This window comes from Fukomys damarensis, unplaced genomic scaffold (assembly GCF_012274545.1).
Source record: "Fukomys damarensis isolate Sample0158 unplaced genomic scaffold, DMR_v1.0_HiC HiC_scaffold_37, whole genome shotgun sequence".
Lineage (NCBI taxonomy): Eukaryota > Metazoa > Chordata > Mammalia > Rodentia > Bathyergidae > Fukomys > Fukomys damarensis.
The window spans coordinates 65,021,361-65,036,590 of NW_022900949.1; the positions used below are offsets into that span (position 1 = coordinate 65,021,361).

At 34.8% G+C, this 15,230-nt stretch overlaps 1 long non-coding RNA gene across 2 annotated transcripts in view; it reads left to right on the plus strand.

The window, feature by feature from the left end:
- The window catches only part of LOC104871061, a 403,725-nt gene extending 389,768 nt beyond the window's left edge, over window positions 1-13,957 (plus strand). Inside the window, exons 6-8 of one of the 2 annotated variants that reach the window (XR_782722.3) lie at window positions 6,027-6,207; window positions 8,835-9,018; window positions 13,889-13,957. This is a non-coding gene — a long non-coding RNA (uncharacterized LOC104871061). The remainder of the gene's footprint in view (window positions 1-6,026; window positions 6,208-8,834; window positions 9,019-13,888) is intronic. The other variant, XR_004515574.1, reaches the window with a different exon arrangement.
- Window positions 13,958-15,230: the final 1,273 nt, after the last annotated feature.

Sequence of the window (15,230 nt, forward strand, 5' to 3'; positions counted from 1 at the left end):
CTTGCTCGCTTTAGCTAAATTCTTCGTGAAGTGAATCTGGCTGAACACAGCACTGATGAGGGGGATAGTTATGGTCTGTCTGTAGTTGCACCAAGTTGGGAGAAGAGTTGGGACATATAACTTATGATATGAAGCTGAGTGGAGTATGACAGGCTTCCCCTTGAGGAATACAGAAAGTGGAGAGACAAGTCTATAACTATGGGGCTAACTAGGTCTAGTGCTAGATGGAATAATGGTGACTTTCTTCTACCATGGAAGGTTAAGTCCCAGCAAGAGTTTGTTCATGGAGAGAGGAGAACAGAAAAGAACAGGCAGAAAGAAAGTCTGTAGGAGTTAGAGACCATATAGCCTAGAGCGGTTGCCTTGCTTCCTTGTGGCTTTCTGGGTGCTTCCATTTCTAGCCTACAAATATGTTTCCAATAAAGTCTACTTTCTTTGAGGTGAAGTGGGAGTCCCATATTCTATGAATCAAGAGAATCATTTGTTAAAACAATTCTACATTAGAATTCATCACTTTCAACGTATGCACTCCCATTGCTCCTGGGACATAACACCCTGATAATACCAGCTGTACTTCCTGTCACCTTCTAACTGCAAACCTTCTTGAGAATGAGGGTACTGTTGGTACTCTTTCTTGGCATAGTAAATCATTGTTGCATAAATTTGTCATTGCATCAGAATATTTGTGGAATCATAGATTGTAGTTTATGATTACTGGCTGAAATATACATAATGTTTACAGGGTACTGAGTATATTTGTGTTCCTATAAACACTAGTGAGTTTTGTTCCACGATGTAGTGAATCTACTTGAAAATACTTGGATCCTCTGAGGTCTTGTATGTAAGTGGAATGAGAGCAGCAGTTTAGGGCTAATTATTCCCCATTGCTGAGGCAAAGCTCTTTTGAGTACTCAACTGCCTGTAAATGAATTTTCCAGGCTAACTGTGGTAATAAGCACTGCCATTAGCCCCAAGTGGATAGTAGTCATGGTTTCCTTCTTCTCCTCCTTTCAAATGGTTCTTTTCTTGGCTTCAAGTAGTTTCCCCACACAGATATGCTGCTAGTATTCTTCTGGATCCTCAAAGGGTCCATACTGCAGATCTCCAGAACCCTGTCTATGCCTCCCTTTCATCTTCAGTGTCCTGTCCTGGAAACTTTAGCCTGCAGTCTCCTTGAACTGTCAGCTCTGGCCCCACAGCAGGGAGTGCACAGGCTCTACCTGGGTCCCTTTCCCTGTTCTGTGGCCTGCACCTGGCTCACAACTGTGCTGGTGTAATTGTTAAATTCATCTCACTTATTATTTTCCATTTGCAAGTTTATTGTCCTTCATTTACTTATGTCTTGTATCTGCTTTTAAATGAAGGTAATCTTTTTAAATATACATTTTTGTGTGGTTATTATTTTTGTTGTTTGAAATAAAAGGGAAAACCTGGTCGTTATTGTTTGTTCTTGGCTGGAAGCAGAACAGATGTGGCATTTATTGAGATCTTGTTTACTTGGAAAAGTTTGATACATACTGTAGATATATCATACTTAACTGCATTTGTCCATTTGTAAGATTTGCTTTACTTTCTATTTAGGATGTTAAGCAAAGAGATGTATGTCATGCTCATAATTTAAGATGATCTTCTGTGCTGAATGTATTCTTAACATGTGCATAGCACATGCTAAATTTTGGTTTGGTATGTATGTGTTTTGTTTGTTTGGTTGGTTGGTGGGTTCATTGGGATATTTTTTTTTTTTGAGACACATTCTTGCTCTGTAGCCCAGGCTGACCTCCAACTTGGAATAGTCCTGTCCAACCTCCCAGACTGCTGAGGTTACAGGAAATTTTGCCTTTATCGTTGCTCAAGACCAGGGCTAAAGTTAAAAGAAATGAATTAACAATTGATTAAAATACTATCACTTTTTTTCAGAAGAAATCCATTCCAGTGAACTATTTAAGTAAAAATAATTTCCCAAGAGAAACTTAATTCTGGAAAGATAATTGTCTGTTTTAGATGCCTATAATTTTCAATTATGTTTGGTTGGCTTCCAAGTTGTGAAAAAGAGAAGTGTCGCAAGACTTAAGAACTTAGTTGGTATCCAATTCATGCAGTTTCTTTCCAAAGCTCTGGAGAATCAAAGATATCTAGGAAGTGGATTCCTGAATCCATTCAAGTGTAAGCATGTGCAAAACAACTCTGTGAGCCCAGAGCCAAACAAGAAGTACTACTAATATAGTCAATAACAATAATAGTTGTATTAATGTTTGTCTTAAAATTGAAAGAAATGATAAAATGATCTTTACTGTTGTCTAGAAAAGTATACACTTAAATGTGAAGCCCTAAAGGAATTCTTCTTTTGGCTATTTGCTTATGCCTAGAAAATGGGTTTGAACTGTCGCAGCTCCTAACCAAGTAGTGCAGATTACAGTAACTCTTTTTGCTGAAAAGCAGAATCTTGAGCCTTTTCTAGAGAGAAATCCCAGATTATTGAGGAGGCTAGCTGGTAATTTTCTCTCCTTGTACCCTGGGCTGAAGGAATACTAGTAATATGAGCGTCCAGGTATGAAGCCCTTGATTTCACCAACATTCCCACAAAGGACTCTTATTAGGCCATTAAGTAAGAGATGAGCCTAATTATTGGAAAATGATAAATAAAAATTATATCTGAAAGCAAACAGGACTTTTTAATTACAAATAACCAAATACTTCCCTGAGGATAAGTGTTCACATTGTCTATGTGAGTTGTCAGCCTTTATTGAATCAAACTCTTCATCCCCATCAAATCTTTGCTCTGAGTATCACAGGCACTGGTGCTTTCCCTGTGGAACTCTGATTTAAAATACAAATAAAAACAAAAAGACAAAGTTGCTCAATATATGATTTATTTCTTTTATTAACTCTAAAACTGCAAATCAACTACTGCTTCTAAAATATTTCTAAATGTCCTTCTTTCCTGAGGCTCAGGAATGAAACTCCAGATCATCTAATATAAAAAGGCACACAATTACCTCATCGTTCTTTATAATGTATCTTTTGCTGTGATAGGGAGAGCAGAAGACCCAGAATAGCTTGCCAGCATGGATGCGTGTGCTAATGGTGCAGCACTGCCTGAGTCTGACAATCATTCTTCCCCCATTGTCTGGAATGCCTGAGAAATGGCAGAAGCCAAGAATGATTCACTCACTGTGGGCCAAGAATCATAAGGATAACCAAGGGATCCTTGTTGACTGCCAAGGTGCTTTATTAACTTTGGACCTAAAGAAATATGGTTAGGAAAATAAAGTGTGAGATTATGAATTGCAGGTGAAATGATGGGTTAGTTGTGCTGTCGCTATAGATTAGTGACTCTGCAAGATGGGAAATATGTGTTGTGATTATTATTTGTGCTTTTCTGCAGAAGGTGCTAATCACCCCAATCTGTCTCTAAGTTCCCTGTGATAAAGGACTCGTTTTCACTCTGAACCAGTGGGAAGGTTGTATTTCCAGTCTTTTTCCTGAAGTGCCGGATATGGTTCTGAGTAGTTGGTGGTGATGGTCATGTTTTAATAGACTCTGGTTATTCTGACCAAGATGATTCTTAAAAATTCCTCAAAAGCCTTGTTTTGAAGTTTGAACCAGTAACCCTTATGGTTTTTTTTTTTTTTTTTTTGAGTTTATTGGTACATTTAGGGATACAGTACAGTTACATTCATTGTTGGGATCATATAAAATGGAATATTACTCAGCCATAACCCTTATGGTTTTGAAGGCCTTTAAATATTTCTCTGAACTTCATCATCCCTGTTTTACTGAAAAAACTTATGTATAAAAAAATCTCTATATAGATGAGTGTATAAATATATGTATGGATATGCACATATATGCATAGAGAAACAAAAACGATAGTAAAACATTTTATAATAGGAAATTAGACACTAAAGTGTATTGCGCTAATGTTGAAAAGGAAAAAAGAAGATATAATCTTAATTTAATAATGAATAATGTCCAAAGTAAGAAAGAATACTTTTCCTTGATCCAATCAAGCACACACAAAGGAGAAACTTAAATTATATCAGTTGTGAATTGGGTGAAATATAAGATATTTTTCATATTAATGACAAAACTTGAAAAAGATTAAAATGGAACCAGTTGATCCATTATAGCTTGACATGTATAATATATTTATCATGGCTTGTATTTTACATAGGCAAGGTTAGGTAGGAACATAGAGTCTATGTCAGCGAGGAAAAACATTGTGGGCATCAAAATATGCCTAACAGTGCATGAATATGTTTTTGCAATGATTAACTTACATAGGCCAATTCCATATTTCACATACCACAGTTTTTGTATAAACTGATAAATTTATATTTTATGTTGATTCTTCTTACCCAGGAGCAGGGGATATCTTTCCATTTTCTTATATCCTCTTCGATCTCTTTTTTCAGATTGCTGTACTTTTCAGTGTAGAGGTCTTTTGCTTCTTTTGTTAGATTGATTCCCAGATACTTCGTTTTTTTTGGATGTTACTGTGAAGGGAATTGTTTCCCTAATTTCTCTCTCAGTGAGTCTGTTATTTGTGTACAAAAAGGCTATTGATTTTTGGGTGTTGACCTTGTATCCGGCTACTCTGCTAAAAGTACCAATTAAGTCTGGAAGTCTTTTGGTGGAGTTCTTTGGGTTTTCAATGTAGAGTATTATATCATCAGCAAATAATGATAGTTTAAAATGGGCGTCTGAAATGAACAGACATTTCTCAGACAAACAAGTAAAAGCAACAAGTAAATATATGAAAAAAATGTTCCACATCACTGGTTACTCGAGAGATGCAGAGATTTCACCTCACCCCACAAAGAATGGCTACTATCAAGAAATCACACAATAACAAATGTTGGCAGGGTTGTGGGAAGAAAGGAACCCTTCTCTACTGTTGGTGGGAGTGCAGACTGGTGCAACCACTATGGGAATCAATATGGAGATACCTCAAAGAGCTGGGAGTAGAGGTTCCATTTCACCCAGCCATCCCTCTGCTGGGTATCTTACCAAAAGGATTAAAAGAATCATAGCACAGTGACATATGCACACCTATGTTTACAGTGGCACAGTTTCTAATAGCTAAAACCTGGAAACAGCCCATTTGCCCATCAGGTGGACACTGGATAAAGAAGATGTGGTTTTTTATATAAAATGGAATACGACTCGACCACAAAGAATGTGAAATTAGATTCATTCATAAGAAAATGGAACATATTGAGGATATACTCCTAAGTGAAATAAATAAGTCACACATGTAAATACTGAAGTGTTTCTCTGGTGTGAAAAACTAAAATAGCACATAAGATCCTAATGAGATAATTAACAATGTGAAATAGGAAGAAAAGGGCTAAAGGTGTAGGGAAAGTGGGAAGGGTCGGGGAAAGGTAATAAGGGAAAGAAAAAAAAATGTGAGAAAATGAAAAAATGGAAATAAAATGTTTGTAAATGGGAGGGGGGGTGAAGGGCGGGCAGGGACAAGGGGGAAAAATGAGAACCAAGACCTGTCATGTAAAAGTACAGGGTCCCAATGATGAATGTAACTGTACTGTCGACCTAAAATGTACCAATAAACTCAATGAGGAAAAAAATTATATTTTACTTACAGTAAGGCTTTTTGTAACTAATTGCAATGATGAAGAAATATTACAGTGCATAATACATAAGCTTGAGCCAGAATTCATGATCTGGATGGCTGCCCCATTCTACCACCTAGTTTCATAATTAAGTAACATTAAAGGCCCAGAGAGACTGAGTGGTTTGCTCATTGCCACAGAGTGGTGGGATAATTCAGTGCTACAGAAAGAAAGACCAAAGGAAGATAAGAACAAACCCTGAACCCGTCAAAAACATTTTGAATTACCGTTCCAGATACCTTTTAGAGTATCTATAATCATAACAGCCATGCTTTGCCAAGACATTAACTAGTAAGCCATGTTTTCTAAACTGGGACGCCAAAACATTTCTATTTGATGAAGTGGAATGGTAAATTTGAATGTATTTTTAATATAATCTTATATTTCAAGAAAACGGAAGGCAAGCAGTGACTGAACCAGGATGAAGCCGACATTGCCTAAAACACGCTTGCATTGTCTTCCTCCATTGGTCTACCGGAATAGCACAGCTTAGGAAGCATTCAGCTAGGGAGTTTTATGAATTTTCTTCTGATGAATAATTGATGCTTCTATGCAGATCCAGTTGGCGAAGGTAAGCTCCTTCTTTCATCTAGTCAGATCCACTTCATCCTACGAAGTGTGCAAAGACTAACAAAACTACAACAAAATCAATAGATATAATCATGGTATTGTATCTACAAACAAATGTGTTCAAGCAGTGTTTCAACGACATCTATTTTAAAATCTCCTGATCATCTCCCTGTGATGGAATTCTTCTATATTTAATACATGTCTTATTATCTTCCCTCTTTTCTCCTCCTTCCCAGTGGAAAACCTTCAGCAAAGGAAGGTTCTGATCTCAATTTTTCACCCATAACATTTTAAAAAATGACATTTTTCCTACCTGTCTCATTAAGATAAATTGAACAATACGCTTATCCCAGTTTGGACTTTGACCTATAAAAGCGGCAGAATTATTTGCTTAAAGCACTTAAGAACTGACATGATTTGAATTGTAAAGTATGAATATTTTACTACATATACTACTCCATAGGGGACAGGCACTGTTAACAATATTATGTGAGTCACTAAATTTTTCGCTGTTATTTATAAAGTTGATCTTGTTTTTTTAAAACAGCGAAAAAGATTTCAGAAGAATTCTTGTTTTATTTGGGAATATGTGACAGAAATTAAATGAATGCTGAACTTCAAAGTTCTTTTTTAATTTGAATATGCTAGTAGAAATTTTAATTTTTATTTGATTAGTTTTCAGATTGGATAAGTGTCAAAGATGCTTTTATTACTCCTGAGTGTATCAAAGTGCTTTTGCTGTGCCATAGTGGGAAAAAGATTTCATCCTATTTCTGCTAAATTTAATTGCTACTAATAAAGATAAAGTGTTGGACACTTGGAAGGAAACAAAAATATATTTCATACAAACAAAATATGAGTACACTACATTTTAACTTTTAATTCTGTCAGGTATTAACTCAGGAAGTAAATTTTTATATTCAGTTTATGCATACACTAAGGTTTAAATTTTTAAATCACATAAGTTATCATTAGTGAATTTATGTGATTATTTTTGATGGTGAAAAATGTATTACCTTTATTGCTTCAGCTTTCAAAACTTTCTACAGGATCCTTCTGACAAGGCGATACTTTTTCATCTTAAATTACATGAGTAAAACAAATCCCATAAAATTAAATATAAGAAATTGCTTTGGAGAACATCAAAGTCTTTATCAGAAGTTTTGTTCTTGCATTCTATTTCCCTGAACCTGCATCATTGAAATTGAACACCTGATTTAATTCTAATGATGATGCTGTTTGACATTCATTTTTGAAATTAATTTAGAAAACCTCTCAGAAAACTTTTTCATAAAGAAACACCTGTACTGACTAATGTGTAGAGTTAGAGCCTTCCCTCTGACTTTAAATATGAGAAATCACAATATGTGATTTTATAGAAAAATATTTAATTGAGCATTTTAGCCCTAGCATAACATCACAGGTGCAGTATACCTATATAAATCATATGGGCGATGACCCCATTGAAGCAGGTCCTTTTAAATCATAAGTTCTGTTACCAAAGACCAATAGAAGCTCACAGAAAAGCTGTCGGGCCAGTTAGATCATAAATATATCACATGAGAATTACAGAACGAAAAGGAAAACTGAAACAACAAAATATTATTCATAGATAAATGATTATAATGTGAATATGTAGGCCAGAATAATTAGAGAGGATGCACTTAATTTTCTATGATCAAATGTGAACAACATTTTTAATGTTTTTCTCTCAGTAGTTTTGTTAATCCTATGTAAAGTCTATTCCAACTAAATGTCTGAACTCGAAGGAGTACCTTATAGTGCAGGATGATTTAATATCAATGCTACTGACATTTGGGTCCAAAGAATTCTTTATTTCTGAGGACGGTCAGGGGCATTACAGAATGTTTAGTAGTATTCCTGGTCCCTACTCCCTATGAGCAGTAACACCTTCTCCCTCTCCCTCTGTCCCTGTAGAAATAATTTTCTTAAAAAATCTCTGTAAACATTGCCAAATTCCCCCTTGCAAGCAAAATCATCCACTATTATGGAGCCAAGATGAAGGAGGTTCTTACTTTCATGTCATTATCTTTCTCTCCTCTTGAAGGATGAATTCCTCATGCTTACCTGGCATCCTGCATAGTTATTGAAAGGGTCACATTTCATGTTTTATAAGAAAGAATACAGCTAATTTTCTAAGGGCTCAGAAATCAAAATTTCCAACCTTGGATAATGTCAAATTTTTTCTGTATTGGTAATTTATCTCAACTGATCTTATGCAAGAAGGAAATTTTCTGAAGGGATAGTGTATATAGTACCTCAGCTCTCTATTGGTGCAAGGAGAAACTGAGTCTGCTAATCTCACTCTTTGAATTTGGACTATTGGACCATTAGAAACAACGTGTATGTATCACAGTGATACTTGAAACTATTTTTTTTGGTTTTAGATATCCTGGAAGACATTGTGAATACCATTTGGTATGAAGCTTCTTTTGTTTCCTTGTCTGTGTATCAAGGAATGAGTTTCTTGCAGGCGGAAGAGATTTCAACCTAATAATGTAAAGTCAAGGCAGTGATGCCTATGATCTCAGTCCAGGGGTTAGGACAAATGACAGAGCCCCCACTTCTGGTTGATAAATGTATGGTGTTGTTTTCCTTTCTTGGTAGGCTCTCCCATCATGCCTGCAAAATAATTGTAATTTAAAGTTTATGACATAAGTTCTTTCAACCTGAGATCTGGGAGAGGAGAGAGAACTTCCAAGTCTGTGGTGGTACCTGTCTCATCCAGACCGCTGGAGCAATCATGAATAGAAGAATACAGACCATTCTGAGTTTGCTGGAAGAAAGTTTGGTGAGTTTGAATTACAAAAATAACACCTAATCATTTCCATGCATTTCTATTTTGTCTCAACAGAAATATCATAAATTGAGAGCACAGATCGTATCTTACACTTCACTTTATTCCCTGTGGAATCTCCATCATGTGTTGTGCTCAGCAAACATAAAACAGGGAATCTATGTTAAGTGGGGCTTGTAAATCATGCACTCTTTCTATAAAGAAATCAAAGCATTTTTCATGTTTCCAACAAGGTATAATTCTCAAGGAAGTTCCAAAGAAAAAAACTATTATAGGAGAAGAGCACTCTCCTATTTTAAAAATGATTACATGAAGCAGTAATCATTCAAATGACTTATGTGAGGTCATAGTAAGTTGAGAAAATTTCCCTTGTGTAACATCTTTCTGAGAAAAGGAAGATCAAAGAAAGGACAAGGAGTATGCAAATATATATTATTATTGCTAAGAACTCTGTCCATAAAGTTGAATTCTCCTATATGATAAAAGTAAAATAAAAATGAGGTTATGGCAGACTCTCCTGGCTAGGTTTAGAGCAGGCTGTAGTATGGTACAGGTATCTTTTCTTATCATTGGCTATAACATACTCAGAGCCGGACCAAAGCCTAAATGACTCACAGATGGCGCTCAGGTCCTTGTCAACACGGAGGAAGTGGAGATCTAAATCCTGAACTCAAACTGCAGGGCTCCTAGTGAGATAACAGCAGCTGAAGACCAGGACTGTATGACTCCAGACCACATTCCATTCCCAGAGCTGCCCTTTCCTTGATTGTTTCAGTAGCTTACTAGTTAAGCATAGCCAATCTTTGGTCATTCTGATTCTTTTGCAAGAATGCCTTATCCTACTTTCTGCAAGCCTTGCCTGTGTTGTTGATATCACCCGATGCCATGTATATCCCCCTAACCAATTCTACCAGTTTTGTGCAATCCTAATAGTCCTGGTTACTTGGGGTCCTCACTATATACTTGGCATAGCCCATCCCGTTCCCCTGCTTTCTGTTTAGGTCTTGTTTCCATATCTTTCTTTTATCTTGTCCTATTACCTGGCACGAGATCCAAGCTCTCAGTCAGGGTCGTCAGTAGGTGGACTTAATTTTTAGTTTTATATTATATAGATACAACAAATCTCTGGATTTTCATATGCAGAATAAAAAGATTAAGATATCTACAGTTGATTAAGAAAAATATCACTTATTGACTATATCACTGACATTTGCTTTCAGATTATTTGAATGCAAAACTTAGGCTTAGGAAGTACTCAGTTTAGTTCCATATTTAATTAGGTATATTTGGAAGCTACTTTGTTTTGATACTTCCTGAAAAAAAAAAAAAAACACTTAATGCCTCATCAATGAGTCCTGATTTTGATCCATGCAATGCGTCCTTCATCTCCAAAGACCATAGCATGGTGTCCCATTGTGCTTCCTAATGAAAAATCTCTATTTAGAAATGTAATCGTCATTTCACAAAACACAGGGAACATTATGTTAGTTGAGGTCTTATATTTCTACATATTTTAGGAAAAACGAGAGCATTCATAAAACAAATTCACAAACAAGATCTTTTAAAAACGCCCTTCTAGTGTGATGAAGATGGGATTTAAAGTAATTAATACTGAAGGTTGTATGTTTTTATTTTGGGAAAACAGCATAATTCTAAATTTCTTATATAAATATGTTCAGATGTACTCTGTACACATCTCTAATGTGATTCACTGAAAACAATACACTTAGTTTCTTGCCAACTCAAATAATAATACATCTGATGTGCTAATATTTCAAAAGGAATCTTTTTCCAAGTTGAAGATGATTTCATGTGTATAACTTATAATAGCAGAGACTAATTTACATAGACAATTTAAAGAACAAAAATCTTATCTGAAATGTCAGTGGAAAAAAAAAATTGGAAGGACCTCTTTTATACTAAAAATAGGTTTGTTTTTGTTGAATAAATCCAGGATGCATTGTTAATGATCTGAGAAATCTTTATTTCCAGGGACGATCCCTGTACTGAGTTTGGGCTTATACAGTTTGGGTGATACTGATAATCAGTAAAAGATGTCACAAATTCATTTAGGAGGTACATAGCACTTAATTATTGAACAGAGTTCGTGAGCTTGCAATGTTTACTGCACAGGAAAATATTCTTAGGGCATTTAGCTACCTTTTTTAACCATTTTTTTTACAAGTCTTAAATTCTAATAAAATCAAATAAAGAGGAGGCTGGTTGTTGTCTCAGGTTTCTGCTACTTATAAACAATCACATATTATTAGAAGTCCCTGATCCTTGATTTCTTAGCCTGTAAAATCAAGGCAGTGACAACTATTGATAGAATTAAGGGATTATATGACAAAAATAATATTAAAAAGTTTGGAACAAGAATCGGGACACTGGAACCTCAGCAAATGTTCGTTTCCCTTCTTAACCCCTCTTCGTCTGTGTTAGTTATTTTCTCTCATTTATGAGATAAAAATACTGGACACCCAAAGTTAAAGAGGAAGGTTTTTATTTGACTCACAGTCTGTAGAGGTTTCAGTCCATAATCAGTTGGCTCCAAGGCAGAGTGGCAGAGGGGCAACAGTTCCTGGTGGCCCGAAGCTAGCACACCAGCAAGATTTTAGCAGCATCTTTCAGCCCCTTTTATCTTATTCAGACTACTGGCATTAGGGCAGTGCCAAAACAATCAGTATACGGGTTTAGTAATCACACAACCTTAATCTCAGCATCACACACTCTAGCTTCAGCCACTGTATAAGGTTTTGGGGGGACATCTAGGCCCAAAACGTAACAATATCCATCACCTTACCCTCTTAAACAATCTTTCAGTTTTGGTTCTCTCTGCCTCCTCCAAGCCGAATATAATAAGACCACCTTTTGGAGCTCTATCTGAGTCTGCTTGGGGTCAAGATTTCAATGATAGGTATTACATTTTTAAAGTAAAATCATAGGTATACTGTGGGTAGGAATAGATACTGGGCTCCCCTTGACCTTTCTACTAAGTAAAAAAATTAAAAAGAAAGAAAAGAAAAAGAAAAAAGACTTGACACTGTCAGAAACTTGGTGTTCTATAATCTTCCTTGATGTTAAAGATTTTCATGTTCATATTCACCTCTGCTACTGGAAAATTCACCTAAAATTTGCACCCTCTTCTCTTTTATCAAATCCTTTTCCAAAAAGCCCCCTGGAAAGAACACTATCAGCAGTAGAAATGTAGTAAAATATCCACAGGCTTGGGCTCTGATGGAAAGGGCATGGCCTTGGAATCAAATAAACCTATGTTGAGGTCTTTCATCACTTGCTGCTTCTATGAATTTGCAGACTACCACTTTAGGCAAGTTGTTTAAATACTCTCAGTGTTTCTGTTTTCTCTTGTGAAGTTCAGAAAGGAATGCTACCATGCAAATTTGTTGCAACAATGGAATAAATAATTCTAGAGCACCTGGAAATTAATAGAATTTCAATTGATGACTTCAATTAATGAACTCAGTGACTTCTACAGTCAATTTTGATACAGTAAAAAGCTTTACATTGGATTCTTTCCTTGTAAAAATTCCAGGACTCATCATTTTCCCCTCATAGTATTTACTGACCTCAATTTCTATTGGATATCTTCTTCTTTTCCTATTCTTTTTTTGTGGTTCTAAGCAGAATAAAATAGCAATGAAAGACTTGTAGAGAAAATTTATTTCTACTCTTTATCCTACCAATTTTATTTGGAATTTCTTATTTTCAATTCCAGCCTCAATGACATCAGATACATAAAACTACTGTGAAACTTTTCTCCCGAAAAGAGAAAAATATAATGTCTGATGTTATTAGACTTTCATTTCTACTCATTAACTTGACCATGGTTGGTACTGCTCTGATTACTGAATATAACTGTTGTAAGTAACCAGAAGCAAAGACTTCAGGAACACAGAAATTAAGCAACATTTTCTCAATCTTCTGTTCTATATTTCTTTAAATGAATTTTTAAATTATACTCATTAACTGTGATTCATGAGTTATATCAGATTCCATATTAGAGGAATTTAACATTAGTTGATTCTATCTCACACCAACTTTTAACAGCCTGGTTTTTCTTTCTTTGAAGTTAATAAATGGGATTCACTCTTCCTCAGATTTGAACACTTAAGTATCATGCCATTCATCTTTTGGTTCCATTTTAGATATGGTGATTATAGACTTTATCTTCCTGAAGGGGTTATGAATCCTTTGGGAGCATATTTTATCTAGTGCTCTTATTATCCCATGAATTTTAGATAGAACATAGCAGAGACAAATTGTATATGGACTAAGGAAACTAAAATTAGTAAATTATTATGAATTTAAAACATGTACAGCAGCCTTCTTAAAAATTGCCAATAAACTATTCACATTTTAGAAAATAATCCCAGAAGATAGTTCAAGATTTGAATGTAGTAATTATAATGAATTTTATTATAGCAAAAATATGAAAAATGGAAGCTATGTCTCAAACTAGCATTTTAAATATTCTATTTTTATATAACATACCTAGAGAAGAAAGCATGTGTCCTTCAGGAAGCTTGCTCAATATTCTTCATTTGCCTATCTTCTCCACTGGCTTGGTGAAAAAGACATCATTACTATTAGTTTGGTAGAGGTTATAAATACGAATTCTTTGGATGCTAGTGCTATGTCAATTTAGGAAACTCCCCCAAACAAGGTATTACAACTCTACATGAAATATTCAGTTCCCCCCAAAAGGCTTTTGTGGGGAAAAGATCCAAAGTTATGTACCTTAGATTTAGAAGTGGTTGTGAAATTTTTATAAATCTTAACATTCTAAAAGTTATTATTTGACTGTTCTAGAAGAATAATCATAACCTTTATGTTATAATTACAGCAATGATCAGAAAAGTGGTTAATTAAATATTGCTCATTAATGGAGGAAGAGCAGCAAAATCTATGAAAACTACTACTTATCAAGGAAGATAACTTTCAGCACAAAGAATACAAATGCAATAGCTAATTATATAGTTTTAGTAAGTAGATTATCATGGACTTCACGAAGAATTAGTCAAAAATAAAATAGAGTCATTCTGACTTTTTAGTTGTTACAGAAATTTAAAGCAAGTACTGTATATTAATTCCTTAATGATAAATAACTTCATGTAATAAAGTAGTATACTTATTTTTAATTTGTTGGAATGTAAAATACAGTGTAAATAAACTGGAAATTTGGGGAAATATTTATTGGAATGCAAATAGAAACTGTACTTTAGATATTAAGACTTTGAGTTTTCAATGAATTTATTAACCAATTTATTTTTTGAATTACTAAATATGATTTTGTACTATTAACAGTTATGTATGTGTATTTTAAGGATAGATTGCATTTGGATGGGTTTTTTTAAAGCAAAATCAAAACTCAAACATAAATTTTCATACCTAATTTCACACAAAGTAAAACTAAAAATAAAGCAATTTTTGAAAGATTTTTCTTCATAATTCACTCATGTCTAAGACTCTGTAAAGTGTCAAGAGGAAAAGACTCATGTAACTCAGGACCAGTGTGAGCCCAGAGGCCTAAATGAAGTTTTACTTCTTTGTGTTTCTGTATTTTTTTAAAATTGAGTTTATTGGTACAATCTAGGTATACAATACAGCTACATTCATCATTGGGATTCTATACCTTTACATAATAGGTCTTGATTCTCATTTTTTCCCCTTGTCCCTGCCCTCCCTTCACCCCCCCTCCCCTCCCCATTTACAAACACTTTATTTCCATTTTTTCAGTTTCTCATATTTTTTTTCCTCTCCCTTATTATCTTTCCCCCACCCTTCCCACTTTCCCTACACCTTTAGCCCTTTACTTCCTATTTCACATTATTAATTATCTCATTAGGATCCGGTGTACTATTATAGTTTTTGCACCAAAGAAACTATTCGGTATTTCAGTTAAAGAAATCTCTATATGAACATAAAAGATAGGGAATCCTAAAATAAAACTAAAAAGGAAAGTAAAAGAGAAAAGGTCATGATGTAACATTAAAATAATCCTTAATTCTGGAGATGAAAATGGTCCCTGAACATATTTAAATTGCTTCTTGCTGTTATAGTCTTACCTTATTCTTTTTTTCATTATTTAGAGAATACTTTATTAGTTTCTGTAATCAAACCCATGTAGATATGACCTTACATATTTAGTATGATGTGTTACCCCTGTACACATGGAAAAAAATAAA